Source organism: Thamnophis elegans, chromosome 9 (assembly GCF_009769535.1).
Source record: "Thamnophis elegans isolate rThaEle1 chromosome 9, rThaEle1.pri, whole genome shotgun sequence".
In the NCBI taxonomy this organism is placed as follows: domain Eukaryota; kingdom Metazoa; phylum Chordata; class Lepidosauria; order Squamata; family Colubridae; genus Thamnophis; species Thamnophis elegans.
The window spans coordinates 62,840,002-62,862,258 of NC_045549.1; the positions used below are offsets into that span (position 1 = coordinate 62,840,002).

Below are 22,257 nucleotides of genomic sequence, written 5' to 3' on the forward strand. Positions count from 1 at the left end.
CAATGTTCCTCCAGGCCTTTCTGCCTTTTGGTACTATCCATGGGGTTTTCATGGCAAAGATACTGGAGTGGACTGCCATTTCCTTCTCCAGTGGATCACATTTTGTCAAAGCTCTCTGCCATGACCTATCCATCTTGGGTGGCCCTGAACGGCATATGCCACAACAAGGCAGAAACCCATGAAGGGCTATGCTACCCATAGCTGCCATTTTATGACTGTCCTCAACTCTTTTAAATTTTTAAATGGGTTTATTTATTTTATTTTATTTAGAAAATTTATATGGTCGCCCACTTACTTTACAAATATTTATCATGGGTTAAGGTTCCCAATTTTAGCAACTTTAAGATGAATAAACTTCAACTCCCAAAATTCCCAGCTAGCCACTCATCTTAAAGTTGCTAAAGTTGAGAAACATTGGATTAAGAGATTCTGGTTGAGTACATAAAATGCTTGAACATGTGCATTTTTCATTACTATTTCCTCTCTTTTCATTATGCATGTAATTAACGGAAAATTGGCATTCCTGGATTTTGCAGAAGGATCATGTGGATTTTGGGGAAAGAGGGGGAACGAACTGGAAAAAGAAGGGAAAGGAGTTAAATCAAGTAAATTGAAAATAGAAAGTCTAGGCTGCAGAAAGAGAAAATATATATCTTGTATAAAAATATATTAGATTGTTAGAATAACACAATCTGGAGTCAATAGAAAATAAACAAAAGGAAAGAGGATAAAAATTGCATGGAACACACTGAAAACATAGTTTTAATAGTGCTGCAAAATTATGATATTGAAAAATACAAGCGGTAACTATGACAAAATTAGTAAAATATATTGATTTTATATTGGGCAACAGATGTTGAGACAAAACTTTTGTTGTTCAGCAGGAAATTAATGAATTAAAAAATATATACTGCCCATTTGTTGATAGGAAAAGGTGAATGGGATTCAATTATTTATTAATTATCAAATTTCTATATTGCCTATCACATTTGCCCAATTCTAGTGATTTCATGGAATCTCTTCATGAATATTTAAAACTGCTGAATTAGATAAGACTTTATGTAATGAACATATGGATGCAACAGAATAAATAAAATGCTGAACATATAGTTCAGTACTGACAGTAAGTAAGAGGATATGTTAAGTTGCCTTAGTTGATGAAAATATTTATAGATAAATGTACATAAAATGCTAGTGGTGATGATAGAGGTATTCTACAACCGATAGATAGATAGATAGATAGATAGATAGATAGATAGATAGATAGATAGATAGATAGATAGATAGATAGATAGATAGATATAGATAGATAGATGGATTGATGGATGGATGGATGGATGGATGGATGGATGGATGGACGAGAGAGAGAGAGAGAGAGAGAGAGAGAGAGAGGGAGGGAGGGAGAGAAGTATTCAGATTAAGTCATATTGCTCTCAGAATTCAAATTATATATAATGATCATTAGATATGCTATCTGATACAACAAGGGGTATGGGCTGAAAACCTATGACCAAAGTAATTGTGTCTGAAAGGCAAAATTAAGGAAATCTTGCAAGATAGTAGTAAATGGCAAAAAAAAATAGAGCAAGTAAATGATTTGGTGTGTTTTGATAGAATGTTTACAAAAGATAAAAGAACAGATGGATAAATGTTAGTGATGATATTCTACTATGAGGAATGCAAATTTGCTAAAAGAAACAAAAATGTCAATATGCAACAGCATGCATATCTATATTTTATTACATAAGTGAGAGTTAGTTATTTCACGAAAAATAGAAAGGTTGAAAACTGTAGGAACAGGTTACTTTAAAATGCATGGGATATACAGAAGAGATAGAATGAAGAGACCATCTCCTTAGGTGGTGTTAGAATAATTCTTAGATAGAACTAAGAATTTTTAATTCTTTAGATAGAATTAAGAGATCATTATATGTAAGAACCATCTCCTCTGCACAGAGATGCACAAAATCAAGGATGAAAGCCTGCTAGAGTCTATATGGCGGGGGGGGGGTGTTCCTGCCAGTTCTAACCTCTTCTATAGAAGAGGTTCCACAAATCTACCGTGCTGTTTAGAACCGGTTCCAGCTCCCTCCCCCCGCCCGTCCACACATCATCAAGATGAAGAGCGAGAGGAGGAATTCTGGGAGTTGAAGTCCACAAGTCTTAAAGCTGTCAAGTTTGAACACCCCTGTGGTATTTTTTTCTAAAGGGTTAAGGGTGCAAGTATCTTGTAACTTGATAGTTTTAAGACTTGCACACTTCAATGCCAGAGTTCCTGAGCCAACATGACTGGAGGAGGAATTCTGGGAGTTGAAGTCCACAAGTCTTAAAGCTGTCAAGTTTGAACACCACTGTGGTATTTTTTCTAAAGGGTTAGGGGTGCAAGGATCTTGTAACTTGACAGCTTTAAGACTTGCGTGCTTCAAATGCCAGACTTTCTGAGCCAACATTTTGGTTGCTAAGCAAGAGCATTGTTAAACGAGTTTCACCACATTTTACAAGTTGGCCATGCCCACACGGTCACATGGCTGGCAAGCCACTCCCACAAAGCAGGCCACACCTACAGAAGAGGTTCTAAACAAAATTGAAACCCACCACTGCTATGTGGGTCAACATAAAAAGGAAAAATGAATGGCATTGCCATAGGTCTGTGCTTACAGGCCACCCAACCAAGCAGAAGAAACAGATGAACTGTTTGCTACCCAATTTAACCAATGCATGTAAAAAAAAACACCACAATAGTAATGCATTTTAACTATTCTGACATCAACTGGGAGAGCAACTCTGCAACAAGTAAGAGATCAGACCGGTTCCTGATCAACATAGCTAACATGAAAATAAGCTAGGGCTAATTTTTGAGGGTAGGTCTTTTTTTCCAGAAAACCCAATATATATGCAATATGCAATAATTCTCTACTTACAACCTGTTCCCTAATGATCATTCAATCTTGTGACCTATCTGAAAAGTGGTATTTATGCCCCAAATTTGAACTTCGGATAGTTACACTACCCACACAGATATTTCAGGTTCTTGACAACATGGCTACAGCTCAAGTGTTTGCAGCATCCCATGGTCATATGACTGTGTGATGGGTGTTGCCAAAAACCAGTTACTTCCAGTTTTTGGCAAAACCATGCCATAGAAAACACTGGATATCTTAACAACCATGGCATACTTAATGTCCACGGTATTGGCACATACAACTGCTACAAAAATTATACAGTTGGGTTGATCACTCAACCAACTCTTTTTATGATCATCATAACTTATAATGGTCATGGGGCAGGTACTATTACTGTCATATCTCAATGACTGCCTGTGTCAGGCCCCTAGCCATATTCCTCTTGGATCTTTGGCCTGCCACACTTTCTATTATTCTACTATGTCTTTTCTGTTGTGGGAAAATGGGAGGGTGGATAATATGGAGTACAATGTTATGTAGCCAAAACAAAATTCCTTCTAGAAAGCCAAGGTCATCCTTTGTCTCCGCATCTGACAGGAACTGGATGGGTGGAACTACCAGCATGGCAGTGGAAGATGTGATGGGTTTGTGGGTGTTGGGCAAAATCTTGAACTTTCAAACTGGTGGGGAAAACCGGGATGCTTTCAGATTCAGATTTTCGCACATGGCTCTCTTAATTGTAACTTTTGAGAAATACTTTGCCTGGGGCTCTGATTTAATTTTGGATGCTATTTAGAACCCTGACAGCCTGTACACAAAGAAAGAAAGAATAAGCTGAGAAGAAGCCGAAGACTAAAGTTCAAGGCAGATGAAATTGAGACCTTCAAACACAGAAAGATGAGAAAAAGATCAGTGACGTGCAGTCAGGGGAGGCACAGCCTCACCACTGTCAATCATGAAAAGGAAAAAAAATGTAAACGGGAAAAGGCGAGTGCTGAGGTTAGGCTAGCTAGCTGATGCCTTACCGTGAATGACTGCCTGTTTAAAAAAAGCCTCTAAAAATGCGCCCTCTACTATGAGGCAGGAGAACTGCATGCCTCATCTAGTCTAACTTTTTAGGCACTCGAGCAGAGTTAACTGAGGGTTAAAAGCCTAAAAAGTCCCGAGGTAGTTGAGGCATGCAGTTCTCTTGACTCATAGTAGGGGGCGCATTTTTTAGAGGCTTCAACTCTGTCATTCTGTTTAAAGCTGCCGCGTTGCGCTCACTCTTCCTCCTCTCTTTCTCCGTTTCTGATGCCCCCTACTCCCACCCCACGCTCCCTTTTTTTCCTTCAAATTTTCTTTTTTCTTTAATAAATGCAATACTCAGGCATTCTCTCCTCTCCCGCGACACCCCACTGACTAAAGCATTTTCTTTCTCCCACCTGTACTCATGGCAGAGCTCAGGCGGGCTGCCATGAGCTCAGGCAGGCAAAAGAAAGTGCTTTAGTCAGTGGGGTGTTGGGGGAGAGGAGAGAATGCTCAGACATCAGTGCCTCACCAGCCATAAACCTCACCGCACGTCACTGAAAAAGATGTATGAAGAATAAAAGATAATGCATGAAGGAACAGATGGACACTGAAGGAAAGATAGAAACGTCCATTACCATATCCCCTAGATCTCTAACTGAGAACATTATTAGAGAAGTAAGTTGATAAATATTTCATAGGCGAGAATTTTTCCAGCCTATCCAAAGCTGGGAGAGAAAGAGACAAAGAGAGGCAGAAAGAGAAAGGGACTATGATACGTGTATGGGATTATATGTCTAAGAAAAAAATATACAAAAATAAGTAGCAGGAAGCATGGGTTGATCTGCAGATTTATTAAGTATTTATGTAAGTTACCTGATCAAATATAATAATAATCATCATCTTTTAATGACCCCATAATTCTTTGAGGGATGCAGTCTGAGTGTTTACTGGCCAAATGCCCTTCCTGTCGCCAATGGGGAGTTATATCCAACAGATATAGATGCATTGTGCCCAGAAAGAGAAATACCTGCCTCTACCTAGGATCGAACTCACAGTCTCCTGATTGTGAGGCAAGAACTTCACCTCTAGGCCACTGCAACAACATAAACATAATAATAACTATACTGAATGCATTTAGCTTGTTTTATTTTGTTTTACTCCCTTTATATTTTAAACCAAATTATTCACTTTTTATGGTGAGGCTCTGTGTAACAACTCAATGGACAAAAGTAACTGGTCAATAAATTAAGTTGGACACTCCTGCATTACGGATTTTGGAAGTGCTTAGTGACTATAACTTTTGAGAGCAGAGATGGACATGAATGGATTTTAAATAATCCTACAGCATAATGTATGTGTTATTACATAAAAGTAGTCAGGTCCTTATTACCTCACATTCATGTTAATTTGCTAGTGCTTTTTTGTTAAAAAAAAAACACAACAGATTGAATGAGCTCATGTTTTAAAATCATGCCTAATTAGAATCTCCCACTGGTCGTAAAAATGGAAACTATTACTTTCAGTTCAGTAATTGCACAGCAATAATTTTTTTCAGCCTTAAATTCATCTTTACACATTGAAGTGAAGGGAAAGAACCAGTTACAAGTAATTATTTTTAAAATTATTTTAAAATATTTTTGCAGCTATAAAAACAAGAGACTTTAAGCACACTCTGAGTAGTTTTACGTGCTATATTGTTTTACAACTTCCTAAAATATTTTTTGTTGCTCAACCTGCAGTTTTTTATTTTGCATCTTTATTTTGAACTCTGATCATTTCAGAGACAAAATGATTTAAAAAAAATTTGCAATATCAGAAATGAAATGTAACTTTAGAATTAATTGGTTTTTTATTTAAAACAGACTGCTGTTATTCATAAAAGAAATACAGCAGAATGGCAAAAATAAAATATCCCTGTGCATTTCGTACATTTAGTAAATTATTACTTTTGTAATCACAATAAAAATGCACGATCTTTAGAAGTCTTTCACACAATCACTCCTCTGTTGATCATCTCAAAATTGGATTATAAGAATGTGTTCTATGTGTGAATGCACTTGAAGACAATACAGAAACTATGGCTAATCAAGAATGCAGTAGCATGTGCAATGATAATATGTCATGGTAGCTGCATGTGTCTCCACTGTTTCATGCACTGCAATGGATACCAAGCAGTTTCTGGTATCAATACGATTCAAGATTCTAGTCATCATCTATAAACCTCTTTATAGCACTGGTTCTGGCAACTTGAAGAACTGCTTAATTTATATATGTATGTCTGTTTGATGAGGTCAGGTAGAATGGACATGTTCTCAGTCCTGTTGATCAAACAATGTTATCTTACAAGACCCAGGAGGCATTTCTTTTTGATGATTGAGCCTAATCTCAGGAATAAGATCCCTCTAGAAATCTGTGGCAGCAGTCCCTATTGACTTTCTACAAACTATTAAAAACATGGTTGTCGTTGCAGGTCTTAGGATAGGATGGTAGTGAAATCCTTTGTGATATTTTGTGTTTGTATTATGGAATCGGAATCAGCCTTTCTTTCAGGTATGTGGACCATGGTCCAAAAATTCAAAGTTCTCCCAATGGCACTATTCCTTCAGCCAGCATATTACACCTATCCTCCGCGAGCTGCACTGGCTTCCTATTGGTCTCTGAACACGATTCAAGGTGCTGGTCATTACCTTTAAAGCCCTACATGGCCTAGGACCTCAATACCTGCGAGACCGCCTACTGCCGCATACCTCCCAACAGCCGATAAGATCGCACAGGGTGGGCCTTCTTCAGGTGCCGTCAGCCAGGCAATGTTGGCTGGCGGCTCCCCGGAGGAGGGCCTTCTCTGTAGCCGCTCTGACCCTATGGAACAAACTTCCCCCTGAGATCCAGACCCTGCCCACTCTCATGGCCTTCCGAAATGCTATTAAAACCTGGCTATTCCAGCAGGCCTGGGGGCTGACCTCATGACTGAGGTCCAGCCCCGACCAGAGTGGGTGCATGATGTGGTTTTAATCTATTCTCTTTGTTCTTTTTAATTCTTTATATTTTTAAGATTTGTTTCTTTCTGTAAGCCGCCCGGAGTCCTCCGGGATTGGGTGGCCTATAAATCTATTAAATACAAATACAAATGTTACTTCTAACATCCTCATTGGGTGTTTCCCTTCAATCAGAGGTACAGATGAAACCACCATCTGTGCTCCTAACTGCACCACTACCTGTTCTCATAACCCTTCTGCCTTCCTGCCTATCTGCTCTACTCCCTCAATATTTTTTCAAGCTCTTTCTTGCGTCATTTGTGCCAACATGAAAGAGGAGAAACATAATAATAATCGGTGGCCTTGATTATTTGAGTAAGTCTCTCTATCACATCTTTGAACTTTGAACTTGGGAGACAACATAGATTGTCTCATCTAAAAATTGCTGATTCTATTCTTCTGAGAACCGAGTCACCAATTTCCACCACACACCTTTTTTCCAGTGGGGAACTCAGCAGGCTTCTCTTCTTTGTCAGAGTCTGAGTTACTTTTCTTCCTATCACTGGAGCATTTGATGAAGACCCTTCAGATGTTTTCTTCCACAGGGAAGATATGAAATCAATTATTCGCCTCCAGGAGAAGGCAGGGACAGTCCCACAAGAACAGTCTTCTCAGGTGTTTTTTTTTTTGTCCTCTGAGCGACATACTGCCATTGCTCTTTCTCTGAGGTTTCATTCTTCTTTGCAGTTGTTTCTTCCTTGATTAATTCAGTTTGAACACAGACTTCTGCCTTTTCCAGAAATTTCTCATTGTCACAGATGACAATGCCTAGACTGGCTCTAGATTGGGGATCCCCAATTCCTGGCCTGTGGCATGCCATCAAGCTGGCCACACAAACAGGCAAAGTCCCATCTGCAGACCAGGGGTGGGTTTCTCACCCCGTTCCAACCGGTTCGGTTGGAACGGGGCCAGCGGCGTCCTTGTGCACATGTGTGGCGCACGCATGCGTACTAGCGTCTGTGCGATGCTCCAGCTGCTCCTGGAGAATCGCGCAGGCGCTGTATGCGTCCTGCGCATGCGTGGAAGCGCAGAACTCATCAAAACCGGGTAAGGAGCGCGGGCGGGCAGGTGGGCCCTTGGCCGTTCCCGTAAGTTACTTACTTCCGGGTTCGGCGACCAACCGGTTCGCAGGGACCGCCGCGAACCGGTTGAAACCCACCCCTGCTGCAGACTAAGCCACACCAGAGGCGGTGTTCAGCCAGTTCGGACCGGTTCACCCAAACTGGTAGTGGAAACCGTTCACCCGCCCATCTTGGCTCAACTCTATCTATCCCGTCCTATTTAGGCATGTTTTTTTAGATCAGGCCCATGTGCAGAAGGCGCGCATGAGAGCAAAGTGCTTGCATGAAAGGCCGGGTGCATACGCGGAAGGCACACACATGCCTGATTTACACACACATGTGTGTGAACCAGGCAGGCGTATGCACAGTGAACCAGTGGTAATAAAATGTGCAACCCACTGCTGGCCACGCCCCTTCCAGATTGCAGAAAAATCTCCATGGATCTGGTCCTTGGTGCCCAAAACGTTGGGCGCTGTTGCTCTAGATTCTCTACTTTGTCTTCCAGCAATCCCAACAGTTTGCACTTAGTACAAATTGGAGTTTTCCTTGGGCAAGAATACAAGCAAAGCATGCACATTGCAGGTTGCCATGGTGCTAATTCCAAATTTTTACAGCCCTCTAGATACTGCAGTACTTACTACATACTGCAGTAAGTAACTCTACATACTGCAGCTTATTTATTACTGGAGTTTGATTTACCAACTTTTTTAAAAACTTCATCACCATTTTTGTTTGACCATAATAGTCTACTAAAGCACCTAGGTAACAAGCAAGGTTTTAAAAATTCACCTCTGCTTCTTAGTAACAAAGAGTTATTCCTTTACAATTCTGTACAGCATTCAAGTGAAAGAAATGAAGAATTTAGTACCTTAAAATGTTCTGTTATCCCCATTAGGTAGAGCAGAATCAAGTTGTAACTAATCATAATTACTTTCATTGAGATTGATTATAGTAACAAAATCTTGCAACTCTGTGTTCCTCCTCCTTTTTCTTATAGTTCAGAAAATTGTGGATTTTTTTCTGCTCCAGTTCCTCATGGTATCTGGACTTTCTGGACTTAATTGTTTTACTCCTTGTTTCTTTGGCATTGGAGCTTGAATATCTCCACCAAGGTAATCATTACTACCCTCTACATGTGCATAGATTTCTACTGAAAGGAAACAAACACTCTGCATACTTTCCATTTTCTACATCCAATGCATTCTTCAGATTATGATAAAGAAGAATAGAAACACTGACTTTGATGTTTTGCAGAACTGCGTCCTGAAGACATATTGATTCTTTTGGCCCGCAGAAGAAGATGAAGTGATACTTGAAGATAACAGGAGGGAGGGAGGGAGGGAGGGAGGGAGGGAGGGAGGGAGGGAAGGAAGGAAGGAAGGAAGGAAGGAAGGAAGGAAGGAAGGAAGGAAGGAAGGAGAGGGGGGAGGGAGAGGCACCTCCTCTTTCCAAAATAGTATAATAAAGATTTTTTTAAAAAAAATAAATAATCCTGCCAATCCAAGAGAGATTGCCAGTCAATATATAGTTATTGCCCTACTTTTGACTCTACGTGGGAAGAATTGCTATATTTATAATGGGGGTAGACTTCACCAGAGACTGAAATTTTTACTTGCCTATAGTTAATCTAATACTGCTTGTCCAGGCACATCTGAATCACATCTCAGCTTTCCTGTTTTACTGTCATTTCCAAACTGCATGAAATGAATTGCAGGAAGATAGGAGTGTGGGAGAGTCATCTGAAATAGTTATAAGTGCCTGAGATAAACACAGTTTGACTTAAATTGCTGAAACAACGCTTCTCTCATTATTTACACTCAAGTGCAAAGAAAAACTCTTAAGAAAATCTTTGGATATATTGAAGGCATCAGATCATTTCCTGTGAATCTGCAAACCCTTTCAACACTAGAAAGAAGAGATTAGCAAGATCTACAACCTAAGGAGATTAACTGAATATTTATCAACTCTATGTTACAACACAGCTTATTAGCAGCTAGTTCAAGACCCACCATATAGATAAGAGTACTCAAATTCTCCTAAAATGATTAAATTTTAAATCTATATTGATATTCCTATTTGCCAACCAAACAGCTACCAAAATGCATGCTGGTTTATTTTAAATTCTACTTTTATGTTTAAAGTGAGTATTAAGTGTGCATGATAAAATACAGAATATGAAAACACTCAAAGACACGAACTGAAATCAATGCAAATATTAATAGAAAGAACAAAATGAAAAGCCAAATAGAAGAAGTGCATTTCCATTGCTTAGAAGAGATTCAGGAGATGATCATCTCCAACATGTTAGATAAACAAACTCTGACACAGCACTTTCTTCATAAAAGCTTCTCTCTTTTTTGGTAGAGCTTAATGGCTACATGGGTTCATACCAGAGGTGGGTTCCTACCAGTTCGCACCTATTCGGTAGAACCGGTTCGTCAAATCTACTGAACCGGTTAGAAGAGGTTCCACCAGTGGACCCGGAAAGCAGGCCACACCTACAGAAGAGGTTCCAAAAATTTTTGAAACCCACCACTGCTACACAGAGAGAGAGAGAGAGAGACAGACAGACAGACAGACAGACAGACTGACATAGAGAGAGAGAGAGAGAGAGAGAGAGAGAGAGAGAGAGAAAGAAAGAAAGAAAGAAAAAAGAAAGAAAAAGAGTGAGAGAGATAAAAAAGAAAAAAGGGACAGAGAGACAAAAGGAAGGAGAGAGAGAAAGAGAGAGAGAGAGAGAGAGAGAGAGAAAGAAAGAAAGAAAGAAAGAAAGAAAGAAAGAAAGAAAGAAAGAAAGAAAGAAAACACATGGCTGGCAAGCCACTCCCACCAGGTCACATGGCCGGCAAGCCACTCCCACAAAGGAAGCCACACCCACAGAGTAGGTTCCAAAAATTTTTGAAACCCACCATTGGTTCATACCAATAATATCTCCATATTGTAAAAAAGATGTTGAGACTCTGGAAAGAGTGCAGAAAAGAGCAACAAGGATGATTAAAGGCCTGGAGACTAAAATATATGAAAAACGGCTGCAGGAATTGAGTATGTCTAGTCTAGTGAAAAGAAGGACCAGATGTCAGCCATCTTTTATTTTGGGTCTTTAACCTGCCATACTTTCTATTATTCTGCTCTGCATTTTCTATTCTGGGAAAATGGGAGGGGGGATTGTAAGGCGTCACATACTATGTAGTCACAACAAAATTCTTTCTAGAAACCTCTTCTGACGCCCTCCTCCGTCCAGTAACGAAAGCCGAGACACGCTTAATGAGAATGTCCTTTAATAACAAGACCAGACTCTCGGTGGCTGAAAGCCAAGTAAACAAACAGATAAGGACCTTGGTAGCAAGTCCGACAAACATTGGCAGCAATTCAGACAAACTCTGGCAGCAATCCAGCCTGCCAAGTTTGTTTCTCTTTAGTCAAAGTGTTGACTTCTGCAAGAAGGGCGTGGCACAAGCAGTCTTTTTTATAGTCTGAAGAGGAACCTAATGACCATCAGCTGAGTGTAATGACCTGTAATTATGTAGTTGTTCTTGACGCCGAGTAGCTCTTCGACGGCATGCATTCCGGAACAGCTCACTGTTGGTTTCTGGATCACTCTCTCTTGTCTCCTCCCCATTGATACAAGGCTCAGGTGCCTCCAGGTGGCCAACCAGCCTCTCTGCGCCCTGCTTGGAGTCGGAACCCTGTCCAGGGTCCTCCACATCCTCCAAGGCTGACTCATAGGGCCCCTCGCTGTCGGAGTCTGGTGGCAGCTCCAACGGCTCCTGCTGGGCCACAATAGAAACCCAAGTTCATCCTTTGTCTCTGCACCTCTGCACCTGACCGGAATTGGATGGGTGGCACTGTCAGCATGGCCGTGGGAAATTGGACCATGTGATAGATTTGTGGGTGTGGAAGCAAGATCTTGAACTTTCAACTGGGTGGGGAAAACCGGGAAGCTTTCACATTTGGGTTTTCCCAGATGTGCCAACATGGTTCTCTTAATAAATTGGAACTTTGAGCAATACTTTGCCTTGGACTCTTGATTTATTTTTGGATGCTATTTGGAACCCTGACATTAACCCAAATCTCTCTTAAAATACTTCACCAGCTACCCTGAATTTCAGGGTGCTGTCCGGGTTCCTGAGCCACAGCACTGACCCGAGCTCAGGTGGCGTAAAGACTCAGGGAAGATGGAGGAAGAGAAGAAGGCAATGGAGAAAGCAGCAGATGACAGATTGCCTATCTATTTCAAGACCATCTATGTGCCTTCAAAGCTGTGATGGAAGAGGGAACACCAGCTGGGAGCCAGGCACAAAGAGCTGGCCCCCAGGCATCCCTCGCAATTGGACACCAGGACTAACATTACAGCAGTGCTCAAATATTTGAGAGGCTTCCAGAAAGAAGAAGGGGTCCATCTATTTTCCAAAAGACCAGAAGGCAATACAAGAAACAATGGATGAAAATTAATGAAGGAGAGAAACAATCTAGGACCTTTGCTGTTTCCAAGGATCCAGTAGGCAGACATTAAGTTTGACACCCCTGGATTAGACCATCTCTAAGTCCCTTCCAACTCTGTTATTCTGTTATTCATCATATTCAATCAGAAAATGTTTTCTACTTATGGAATTTTGCTTATTTTCCTTTAATAAGGAAACGTATAATCTTGATTTTCAGATTATTTTTCACATCTCAGCTGTTGTAAAAAGACTCATCCAAAAAATACCATCTGACTGTTCATATCTGTAGCTACAAGAAATAGCTTACTATATTCTTGAGATTCTATGCTCAATGAAATATATTCTACATTCAGTGAAGTCTATGTTAACCTCAATGAAAGAACCTCTGTGTTTTAGATACAGCATAAACTATGATCTTATTTAAAATGCAATGGACTTAAGGAAAAGGTCCTGAATGTCTCCATCACAGCATGTAACAAATAAATGTGTGTATCTTGGGGACAATTAAGCTCACTGAAATGAATATAAGTTAAATCAGTCAGGATGATAATAAAATAGGGCTGGATGCTTCCTGTGGCTGAAATAATGAGCTGTTTCAGATACTGATTTAGTTTCAAATAACTTTTACTTAAATATGCACCACAGCCATATGCCAGTATATTTTTTCATGCTAACGTATAGATTGCATGCCTCGCCAGGAAAGTGAACCACAATGAATATATTGCCTTATTAAATAATATTAAGTAAAAGGAACAGAGATAAAGTTAGTCATATAGAGTCGTAGAATTGGAAGACATTTAGGCAGTGCTTCTGGGATAACAATCTCTGAAAATGTAATACAGGATTTTCTGATACAATAGCTAGTAATTATTACACAACATTGTTACACAAAACCCAGAAGGATAGTTCTTCCACTTTCTCAATAAATAAAGATTGACATCTTCCACAATAGCAATAGCACTTAAATTTATATACTGCTTTACAGTGCTCTCTTAGCAATTTACAGAGTCAGCATATTGCCCCCAACAATCTGGGTCCTCATTTTGGAAAGATGGAAGGCTCAGGAAGAGAAGATGCAGAAGATGCAAGAGAAAGAAAACCAGAATCTAATGACCTGGAATTACCTACAAATATGTTCTCCATCTCTGAAAGCAAAATTATTTGCCACAATTCTTCTATTTTCATTTCAAACTTTTTTCCAATAAATCTATTATTATGAAAATATTTTTTTCTAATAAAAGTTAGGTAATTCAAGTTTCTATTTCAGTTATTTCAAATATTTCATATTTGTATCTTTCCATTTAATCGATTTATGCAAAACTATCAACAGGTATATTAACAGAGTGACCTCGACAAAAAAGTAAGATTGAATCAGTTACTGTCTATGGAGAATGCCCTGGGAAACAGTATAAAAATCCCCAAGAGATTAAATTAGTTAAATAAAACAAAATGCTGCAGAAACTGTATATTTAATATAAATTCATAGGCTTCCAGATGATTTCTCAGGTGTTATTGGATCAAACAGTAAAATTCAGGTGTTCTTGGATTAAACAGGAAAATCCAGGTGTGCTTGGATTGAACAGTAAGATTTAGGTGTTCTTGGATTAAACAGGAAGATTCAGGTGTGCTTGGATTAAACAGGAAGATTCATGTGTTCTTAGATTAAATAGGAAGACTTCTGTTCCTCCTCTTATTCAGCCTTATTCCAGTTGAGTTTGAAACATTCCATCTGTCTTCAGCTATTGCTAACATTTTCCTCAAAATTATCTAAGGACTGACCTGCACAGCAACAAGAAAACTGCTCTGATCCAGTGTACAAGGTGACATAAGTATGTCAGCTTGAAAAATTACTGATTGCACTTCCAAATCCTATCCTGCCAGGTTCTGTCTACATAAGAATTGGCAGGGTAGGAAAAGAAGAAGTGGTAGAAATGCAAAGATACTGTAGATTGGGAAAGATTGGATTTACTATTTGTTCTGACCTAGGCTTCCCAAAAACACGAAGCCAGCTCCTCATCCCGCTAATACCCCTTTTATTTAGTTGAATTCCTCTGCCGCAAAGTCCCGACCAACGGTCTTTCACAACTACAGGCCCTTATCAGATCTGTAGTTTGGAGAGCAGCCAGGCCGATATCTTCCAAATGCCACTCTGTAGCAGATAATATTTGGCAAAAAGTCAGGAAGAGTCTTTACCCTAATGAATTGAACTAATTGTCTCCTGCAAACTCTACTCTCCTTTCGTTCCTCTTTAGTCCCTATGTGAGGGGCCATTCCCCGTCCATCTGTGGCTTTACTCCCAAATCGACCCTTGTTCCTTAGCTGTTCCCTTCTCCTGGCAGCTCTGTGCATGCACACACTGGGAACAGGCTCCAGCTGTTCTTCTATTCCACTGATGTCTGACTCTGAAGGCAGCTGATAACTGTCAGACAGCCCTGGCCCCATCTCTGCCTCTGACAAGAGATCTCATCAGATCTCATCCCCAGACTCCAGGACTGGCCCATGTTCCTCCCCAAACGCCTCACTGTCCAAATCTGCTGCTAGATCCACAACACTATTCTTCTATTATTAGATTTCCATCCAATGATCCATCTATTGGATTGGAAGTAGCTGTAAAACAGCCATTCTCCTTTTTCTCCCCTTTCACGTTCTCCTGAACATCTATGGCAAGAGACAAGAGGACACAAGTGAATTATATCCTTTGTTCTGCCACCTATTTCAAGACCTGAGTTTGTTTCTCTTCCACTCAGAATCAGCAATCTGTAGCAATAGCAATAGCAGTTAGACTTATATACCGCTTCATAGGGCTTTCAGCCCTCTCTAAGCGGTTTACAAAGTCAGCATATCGCCCCCACAGTCTGGGTCCTCATTTCACCCACCTCGGAAGGATGGAAGGCTGAGCTAACCTTGAGCCGGTGAGATTACAACCGCTGAACTGCAGATAGCAGTCAGCTGAAGTGGCCTGCAGTACTGCACCCTAACCACTGCGCCACCTCGGCTGTAGAAAATCAAATCAGCACTTATCACTACATTTAAATTATTGAGGTGAGTGTATATTTGAGGTGTCTTGAATGTAGACTGTAAACATCTTTGAGGTTGCTTGAGTGACAGGTTTCTGGACAGATTTGGACTGTACTCATAACCAATCATTTTGAGTTTTTCCCCACACAGGCCTACCTGTCTTTTGAAAGGGCTAGCTACAGGAAGAATGATAAACCATTTAACAGTCTATTGGCAAACCTATGTCCAAAAATATCTTGGTTAATAGCTGGTTGGAAAGAGAAGTGTGGGTGATGCCTCAACAGTTCTACAAGCCACCGACCCATTAACTGCACTGTTTCCTGAAAAAAAACTTAACAGTGTTGCAAAAGATGGACAGAAGTATTTACTATTCTTCCTGCCACTTGGGTTGGAAACGGAAAACATCAGAATTCTTGTCAAATCCACCCCAGTTCCTCACTGTTCCAAAGGAGCAAATGTTAGATAAAAAATGTTGGCAACAAGCAACAGCAGCATCCAAAAAATATAACATGAAATATGCAGAAGAGTGTTACAATGCAGGTACTCCTTAACTTATGACAGCAATTGAGGAATTACAATCATAAATCATGCCAGTCATTAAGAGGATCATGTAACAAAACCCAATTTTACACCATTGTTTTGGAGGGTCATAAATCAAATGCCACAACCATTAAGTGAACACACTGTCCTCAATGGACAATTTTTTTCCTGGAAACTGAAAGTAAACACCAATTTCTGGCAAAAAAAAATTAAAAAGTGGGAATGTGTGGCTATAAGACGCTGGAAATAGCTGTAAATTCAGGTCAGTTACATAGCACCAAAGTGAGACCAGAGGACTTCGAATCTTGATTGTAAGTACCTTTTTGGGGTCCTTCATAACTTTGAACAGTTGCTAAGCAACCAGTCATAAGCCAAGGTCTAGCTGTATCCAGTTCATTTACACAGAATATTCCTCTGTCAAATAACAAGCAGACAAATGAAGCTGAAGGGTTGTATGTTCTACTCACTCCTACTGAAATTCTTGAACTATTCAATAGTGCTCTTCCCTATTATGATGAAAACACTCATATTAAAAATAATGGAAAATGGGAACAAATACAGAACTTTACTAATTTCTTCACCAAAACTGAATATTATGAAGGATCAATCTTGCCTATGACTATTCCACAGACAAAGAATGCAAATTATAGATGTTGGTGCCATCACATTACTTCTCTGACATAAAAATACAATGTGCAGCCCATATCAAAAAGTCCCTGAGACATCCAATCAATATGAAAGAATCTTTTGATCAATTAGCGATCAGAAATGTATTTAACATTCTTTAAAACCCAAACCAGAGCAGATTGGGATGGGATGGGATGGGACGCTACATACCATTTAAGACAAATGATTGTCCAATACCTTCTTAAAAACTTAGCATGGCCCCTGCACAAGGATGACATGCAAATTCATGAAACGTTCCATATTTTTTGGAAGTCTGGGGAAAAACACACTTCCAATGTTGGAGCATTCAAAACTTCTGGAGGCAAGTTGTTACGGTCAGGAAATGTCTTAGTTCTAGGTTGCTTCTCTCCTTGATTCATTTCCATCCATTGCTTCTTGTCCTAGCTTCATCTGCTTTGAAGAATAGCTTGACTCCCTCTTACTTGTGGCAGCCCCTGAAATATCGGAACACCGCTATCATATCACCCCTAGTCATTCTTTTCATTAAACTACATACCCAATTCCAGCAACCATTCTTTATATGTTTTAGCCTCCAGTACTCTAAACTTTGTTTTTCTCCTCTGCACTATTTCTAGAGTCTAAACATCTTTTTTACATCGTGGTGACAAAAACTGGATGCTGTATTCCAAGTGTTGCTTTCCCAAGACTTTATAAAGTGGTATTAACACTTTACATGATCTTGATTGTAGCCTTAGAACTGTGTTGGCTCTTTTGGCAGCTGTAGCACACTGCTGGCTCATATTTAAGTGATTGTCCCTCCCAGGACTCCAAAATCCATCTCACAGTTACTACTATTGAGCGAGATATAATTTTAATTAGGTAGGTTTGGCTGAGGTTGCTGCAAAGCCGCTTGAGTTGCATGCTTTTTCATTCATTATATATCAGACTTTAACATTGACTCCTGTCACCATAAAGTGAGGCGTGGCATGACAAAACCGCGCTTGACTAAAGGGCGCCCAATGAAACTGCGTCGCTGACGTCATCAGCAGGGCAACAACAGTGAGCGCGGAGAAAGAAGGGCACTTTAAATAGCGCTTTGAAAGCAAGCCGATTCAAGTTAAGGTAAGGGTTAGGTTTAGGGTTAGGTTTAGGATTAGGTTAAGGGTTAGGGTTAGGTTAAGGGTTAGGGTTAGGGTTAGGTTTAGGGTTAGGTTTAGGATTAGGTTTAGGGGGGTTAGGTTTAGGTTTAGGGGTTAATTTTAGGTTTAGCATTTACAGCGTGCTTTTTTCTCCACCCTGTTGTCGCACTGTGATGACGTCAGCTACGTGGTTTCGTCGAGCGCCCTTTAGTCGAATGTGGTTTTGTGGTGGAACTAAAGTGAGGCATCCATATAGTGAGGGATAAAAAGACATCTTTTGGGGGGATTTACTTCACCTCCACCTTTAGTTCATTTCATGGCAAAAAAAATAAGGTACATATTATCCAGTTCAGGTGCCACACATTTTTTTATGGTCTTGAAAATTGTGACTTAATCGAGAGGAATCGTGATTTCTTTCCATTTCAAGCAGCAGCACTTTATGCCTTCTTCAAGCATAAAAGTTGTATATGGATTTTGTTTTTGTTTTAAAAAGCAAAAACTGGGGGAATAAAATTACAATATTGGCATGTTTTCTCCATTTACAGTGATTAATATCTCTAATATCAACTTTAGGCTTAGACACAGTGTTTGTATATGTAGTTTTGTTATAATTTGGTATCTGTGGCAACCAATTTGTCTTGCCTGGCTAAGCCCTGTAAAGTTCATCTTAATGTTCTGCAAGCTGAAATAATATTTAAAGAGAAAGGATGTAATGGACATCTCAACTTTATGAGTAAGCTACTGCTGACTCAGCTGTATTAATTATTTAAAAAAAGCATAACATACTTTTTATGCTTGTTATTCTATATTCCCATGTTGCCTGAAACACAAGCTTCAACCATATTTCTTAAAGAAAGGCTAAGTATTAGCGGTAAAACACAATGCTAGATTTTGTACTTGATTATAGGTAATCAGTGTATTATACGTGCGATATAATATTGTTGCAGAATGACAGCTATGATTTTAAAACTGCTGTTTTTAAAACAAAAACCTGAAATATATCACAGATAATATAGTTGTAATAACACAAAAGAGTCTCTAGATATTTGTCTAGAGAAAGAAGACTCATAGGTCAGGTTCTTGGTGTTCTCTGAACTTGTTTCTCTTCCTGTGGTTAATTCCTTACCAGGGTAGGTTACATCAGTGCATAGGGGAATATAATGTGTTGGTTTTTATATATACTGTGGTTTGCCCAACCAATCTTGATTGGGCTATTGTTTCTTCCTGCAAGAAACAATGCTCCAATTAAGGTTGATAAGACAATTATGGGGCAAAGATTATTTAGCTATCATATTCACATCCTTTACATACAAAATCTTACTGCTCTGGGCAACTAAGGAAAAACTATAAATATATACAATGAAAAAAAATCTTGCCATTAAAAATCAGTTTCTAGAAAGAAAGAAAGAAAGAAAGAAAGAAAGAAAGAAAGAAAGAAAGAAAGAAAGAAAGAAAGAAAGAAAGAAAGAAAGAAAGAAAGAAAGAAAGAAAGAAAATTATAGAATATAGGAACTATATTCTTCCTTGCTTAATGCTTTTCTCTAAATATAAACTGAATATTTCTATCTTTAGACTAAAATGACAACACAGCTTTAAAAGTTTAAAATAATAAGCTTTAAATAATAATAAACTTAAAAAAAGGAAAACAATAACAAAGAGCTGATGTAAATAATTGGCATTAAGATTCAACTCAATATTACCTTGTTATGAAAGTAAGATATCTAGTAACCAGTTCCATCAATCTTTTGCTGCTGAAATATCTACACAAATTAATTGTCTACATCACATTTATTTTCTTGGTAAACATTTTTAAAAAATCCTTCAGAAGTGTTGCATTTTTATTCAAGTACAGAGGTTTGTTCTTAGTATTGGAAAGAAAGAGAGAAAGGGTTTTTATTTTATTCAATTTCTAAGAATAAGTATATAGATAATCATAACTTTATATGTCTACAAAAGATGTGGTTATCAAATATATAATCAGTCTACTCGCAGACAGATGAACTTTCAATCACACATTATAGCAATACTATATTTAATCTCATGCTGTTACTGTTACTGTTAATTGAGTCAGTTATTTTAGTTTAGTTTGTATATGTTTCTCTGTATTTCATAAACATTGGAAGAAGACTTCAACTGTCAAGCAAAATATGAATGTTCTAATCTATTTAAATTTCTAATTGTTATTAACTACATTATTAGTTAAGAATGAGATAAAAATTAGTAAAAAAAAAAAACATATATTCTATGCTAAAGTATTTGCAGTATAAGCAGCCCTTTTTGTTCCCAATGAATATATAACTGCAGTTTGCAGGCTGACTTATATTCCAAGAGCGGGCACGATATTCTTAAAAAGAAAGCACACATTTATTTATTTATTCTAGTGTGGTCTTATGTCCTACCTGACTGTCTTCTGTTTGAAAAACTGAGCAGTTTGGGTCCATTTTATTAAAGACTAGCTGATAACCTAGTGTTGACCAGGTACTTATTCATGCTAATCCTGTATTAGACAGGAAAAAAAATGCATTATATCTATAGTATCAAGTCCAAGTAATGATGGAACACACACATACACACACACACTGCCAATGTGCAGGAAATCTCCCCCCACCTACAGATCATCCTTTCAAAACGTAGTTTCACCAGGATGAACACGGCATCATTTCTAAGGAGGTGTATATAAAAAATAGCACATGAATATCTTTACTAACGTTGGTTATAACCCAAAAAATCAATTGAAATCGGCTTTTGTAAATTGATTTATCTTCTTCCATAGCTCACCCATAGAAAACTGATGGACACTCCAAAGATTTTAAAAAAAACAAAAACCTTCCATTATCTGTCACTCTCCAGAATATCCAAATCCCCTCTTTTTTCAGAATTGTAAAATATTTTTCAGATAAAATTTCACCTATAGCTTCTGATTTCAGTCAAGGTATAGACTTATTTTCAAAATCTGAATTTGAATCTGACGCTTCCAATCAGGATATGGTAAGCTAGACGTCCCTAAAGGAACAGAGATGATGGACATCAGCATCCAATAGTAGATTCTGGCAGGCAAAATCTTTGGAGAAAGGTACGGTAAAGGTTCCCCTTGCACATATGTGCTATCGTTCCTGACTCTAGGGGGGCGGTACTAATCTCTGTTTTAAAGCCGAAGAGCCAGTGCTGTCCGAAGACGTCTCTGTGGTCATGTGGCTGGCATGACTAAACGCCGAAGGTGCACGGAACACTGTTTCCTTCCCACCAAAGGTGGTTCCTATTTTTCTACTTGCATTTTTACATGCTTTTGAACTGCTAGGTTGGCAGAAGCTGGGACAGGAGCTCACTCCATTACATAGCACTAGGGATTCAAACCACCTTTCTGACTGACAAGCTCAGCCACTGAGCCACGGTGTCCCTGGAAAAGTGTGGGATTGCCCAACTGTACTTTGAACAAATAGTTCTTGTAAGTGGGCTGTAGAAACCATGGTTTTTAAGATTATCTAGTCAAGCAGTTGAGAGTCAAGGGATTCCCACTAAGCTCACAGTTGCAATGTAGATTACATGGCCTTAATGCTCAGCCGAGCCCATTTCTTAATAATGTTTGGAATGACCATTTTTACTGCTCTTGAACTTTTGGAAGTTTTATGGTAGATACGTTTCCTTCAATCCTTAACAAAAGAAGTTTTATGTACGAGTTTAAGGACTTACAAAAATTATTTTGGGAGGGAATAAACAGCAAAAGGTGATTAGAGTGATATTCTGAGGAAAAAAAATAGAAATGTTAATAAAGTATAGCAATCAGGAATCAAGCTCATATAGAGAGAGACTTTATCTTTTAAATAAATATTATTGCAGTTTAAAATTGCATTTTGCAATATTCTACGTCTCTGACCTTGTTTCCACAAGTAGCAAAGTAGTAGAAACTTGTTTATTTCTTACTGTATTACTAAAATAGTTTCAAATTATGATTCCAAATCAATTTGTTGTTAGTTTCAAAATTGTGCCTGAACCATCGCGAGCCCATGGACAACGTTCCTCCAGGCCTTCCTGTCCTCTACCATCCTCTGGAGTCCATTTAAGCTCACGCTGACTGCTTCGGTGACTCTAGCCAGCCACTTCATTCTCTGTTGTCCCCTTCTTCTTTTGTCCTCAATCTTGCCCAGCATGAGGCTCTTCTCCAGTGAGTCCTTCCTTCTCATTAGGTGGTATTTGAGTTTCCTCTTCAGGATCTGGCCTTCTAAAGAGCAGTCAGGCTTGATCTCCTCTAGGACTGACTGGTTTAATCGCCGTGCAGGGACTCGCAGGAGTCTTCTCCAGCACCATAGTTCAAAGGCCTCAATTCTTTGTTGTTCAGCCTTTCTTATAGTCCAACTTTCATAGCCATCCATTGCAACTGAAAAAACCATAGCCTTGACTATACACACTTTTGTTGGCAGGGTGATGTCTCTGCTTTTTAGTATGCTGTCTAGATTTGCTCAAGCAAAGTTCAAACAAAGGCA

The 22,257-nt window shown here is 39.1% G+C and overlaps 1 protein-coding gene and 1 pseudogene across 1 annotated transcript in view; one reads left to right on the top strand and one right to left on the bottom strand.

Annotated features, from left to right (window-relative positions):
- The window catches only part of SPOCK3 (SPARC (osteonectin), cwcv and kazal like domains proteoglycan 3), a 145,394-nt gene that overhangs the window by 95,454 nt on the left and 27,683 nt on the right, over positions 1–22,257 (bottom strand).
- On the top strand, positions 16,778–16,943 carry LOC116513604 (annotated as a pseudogene).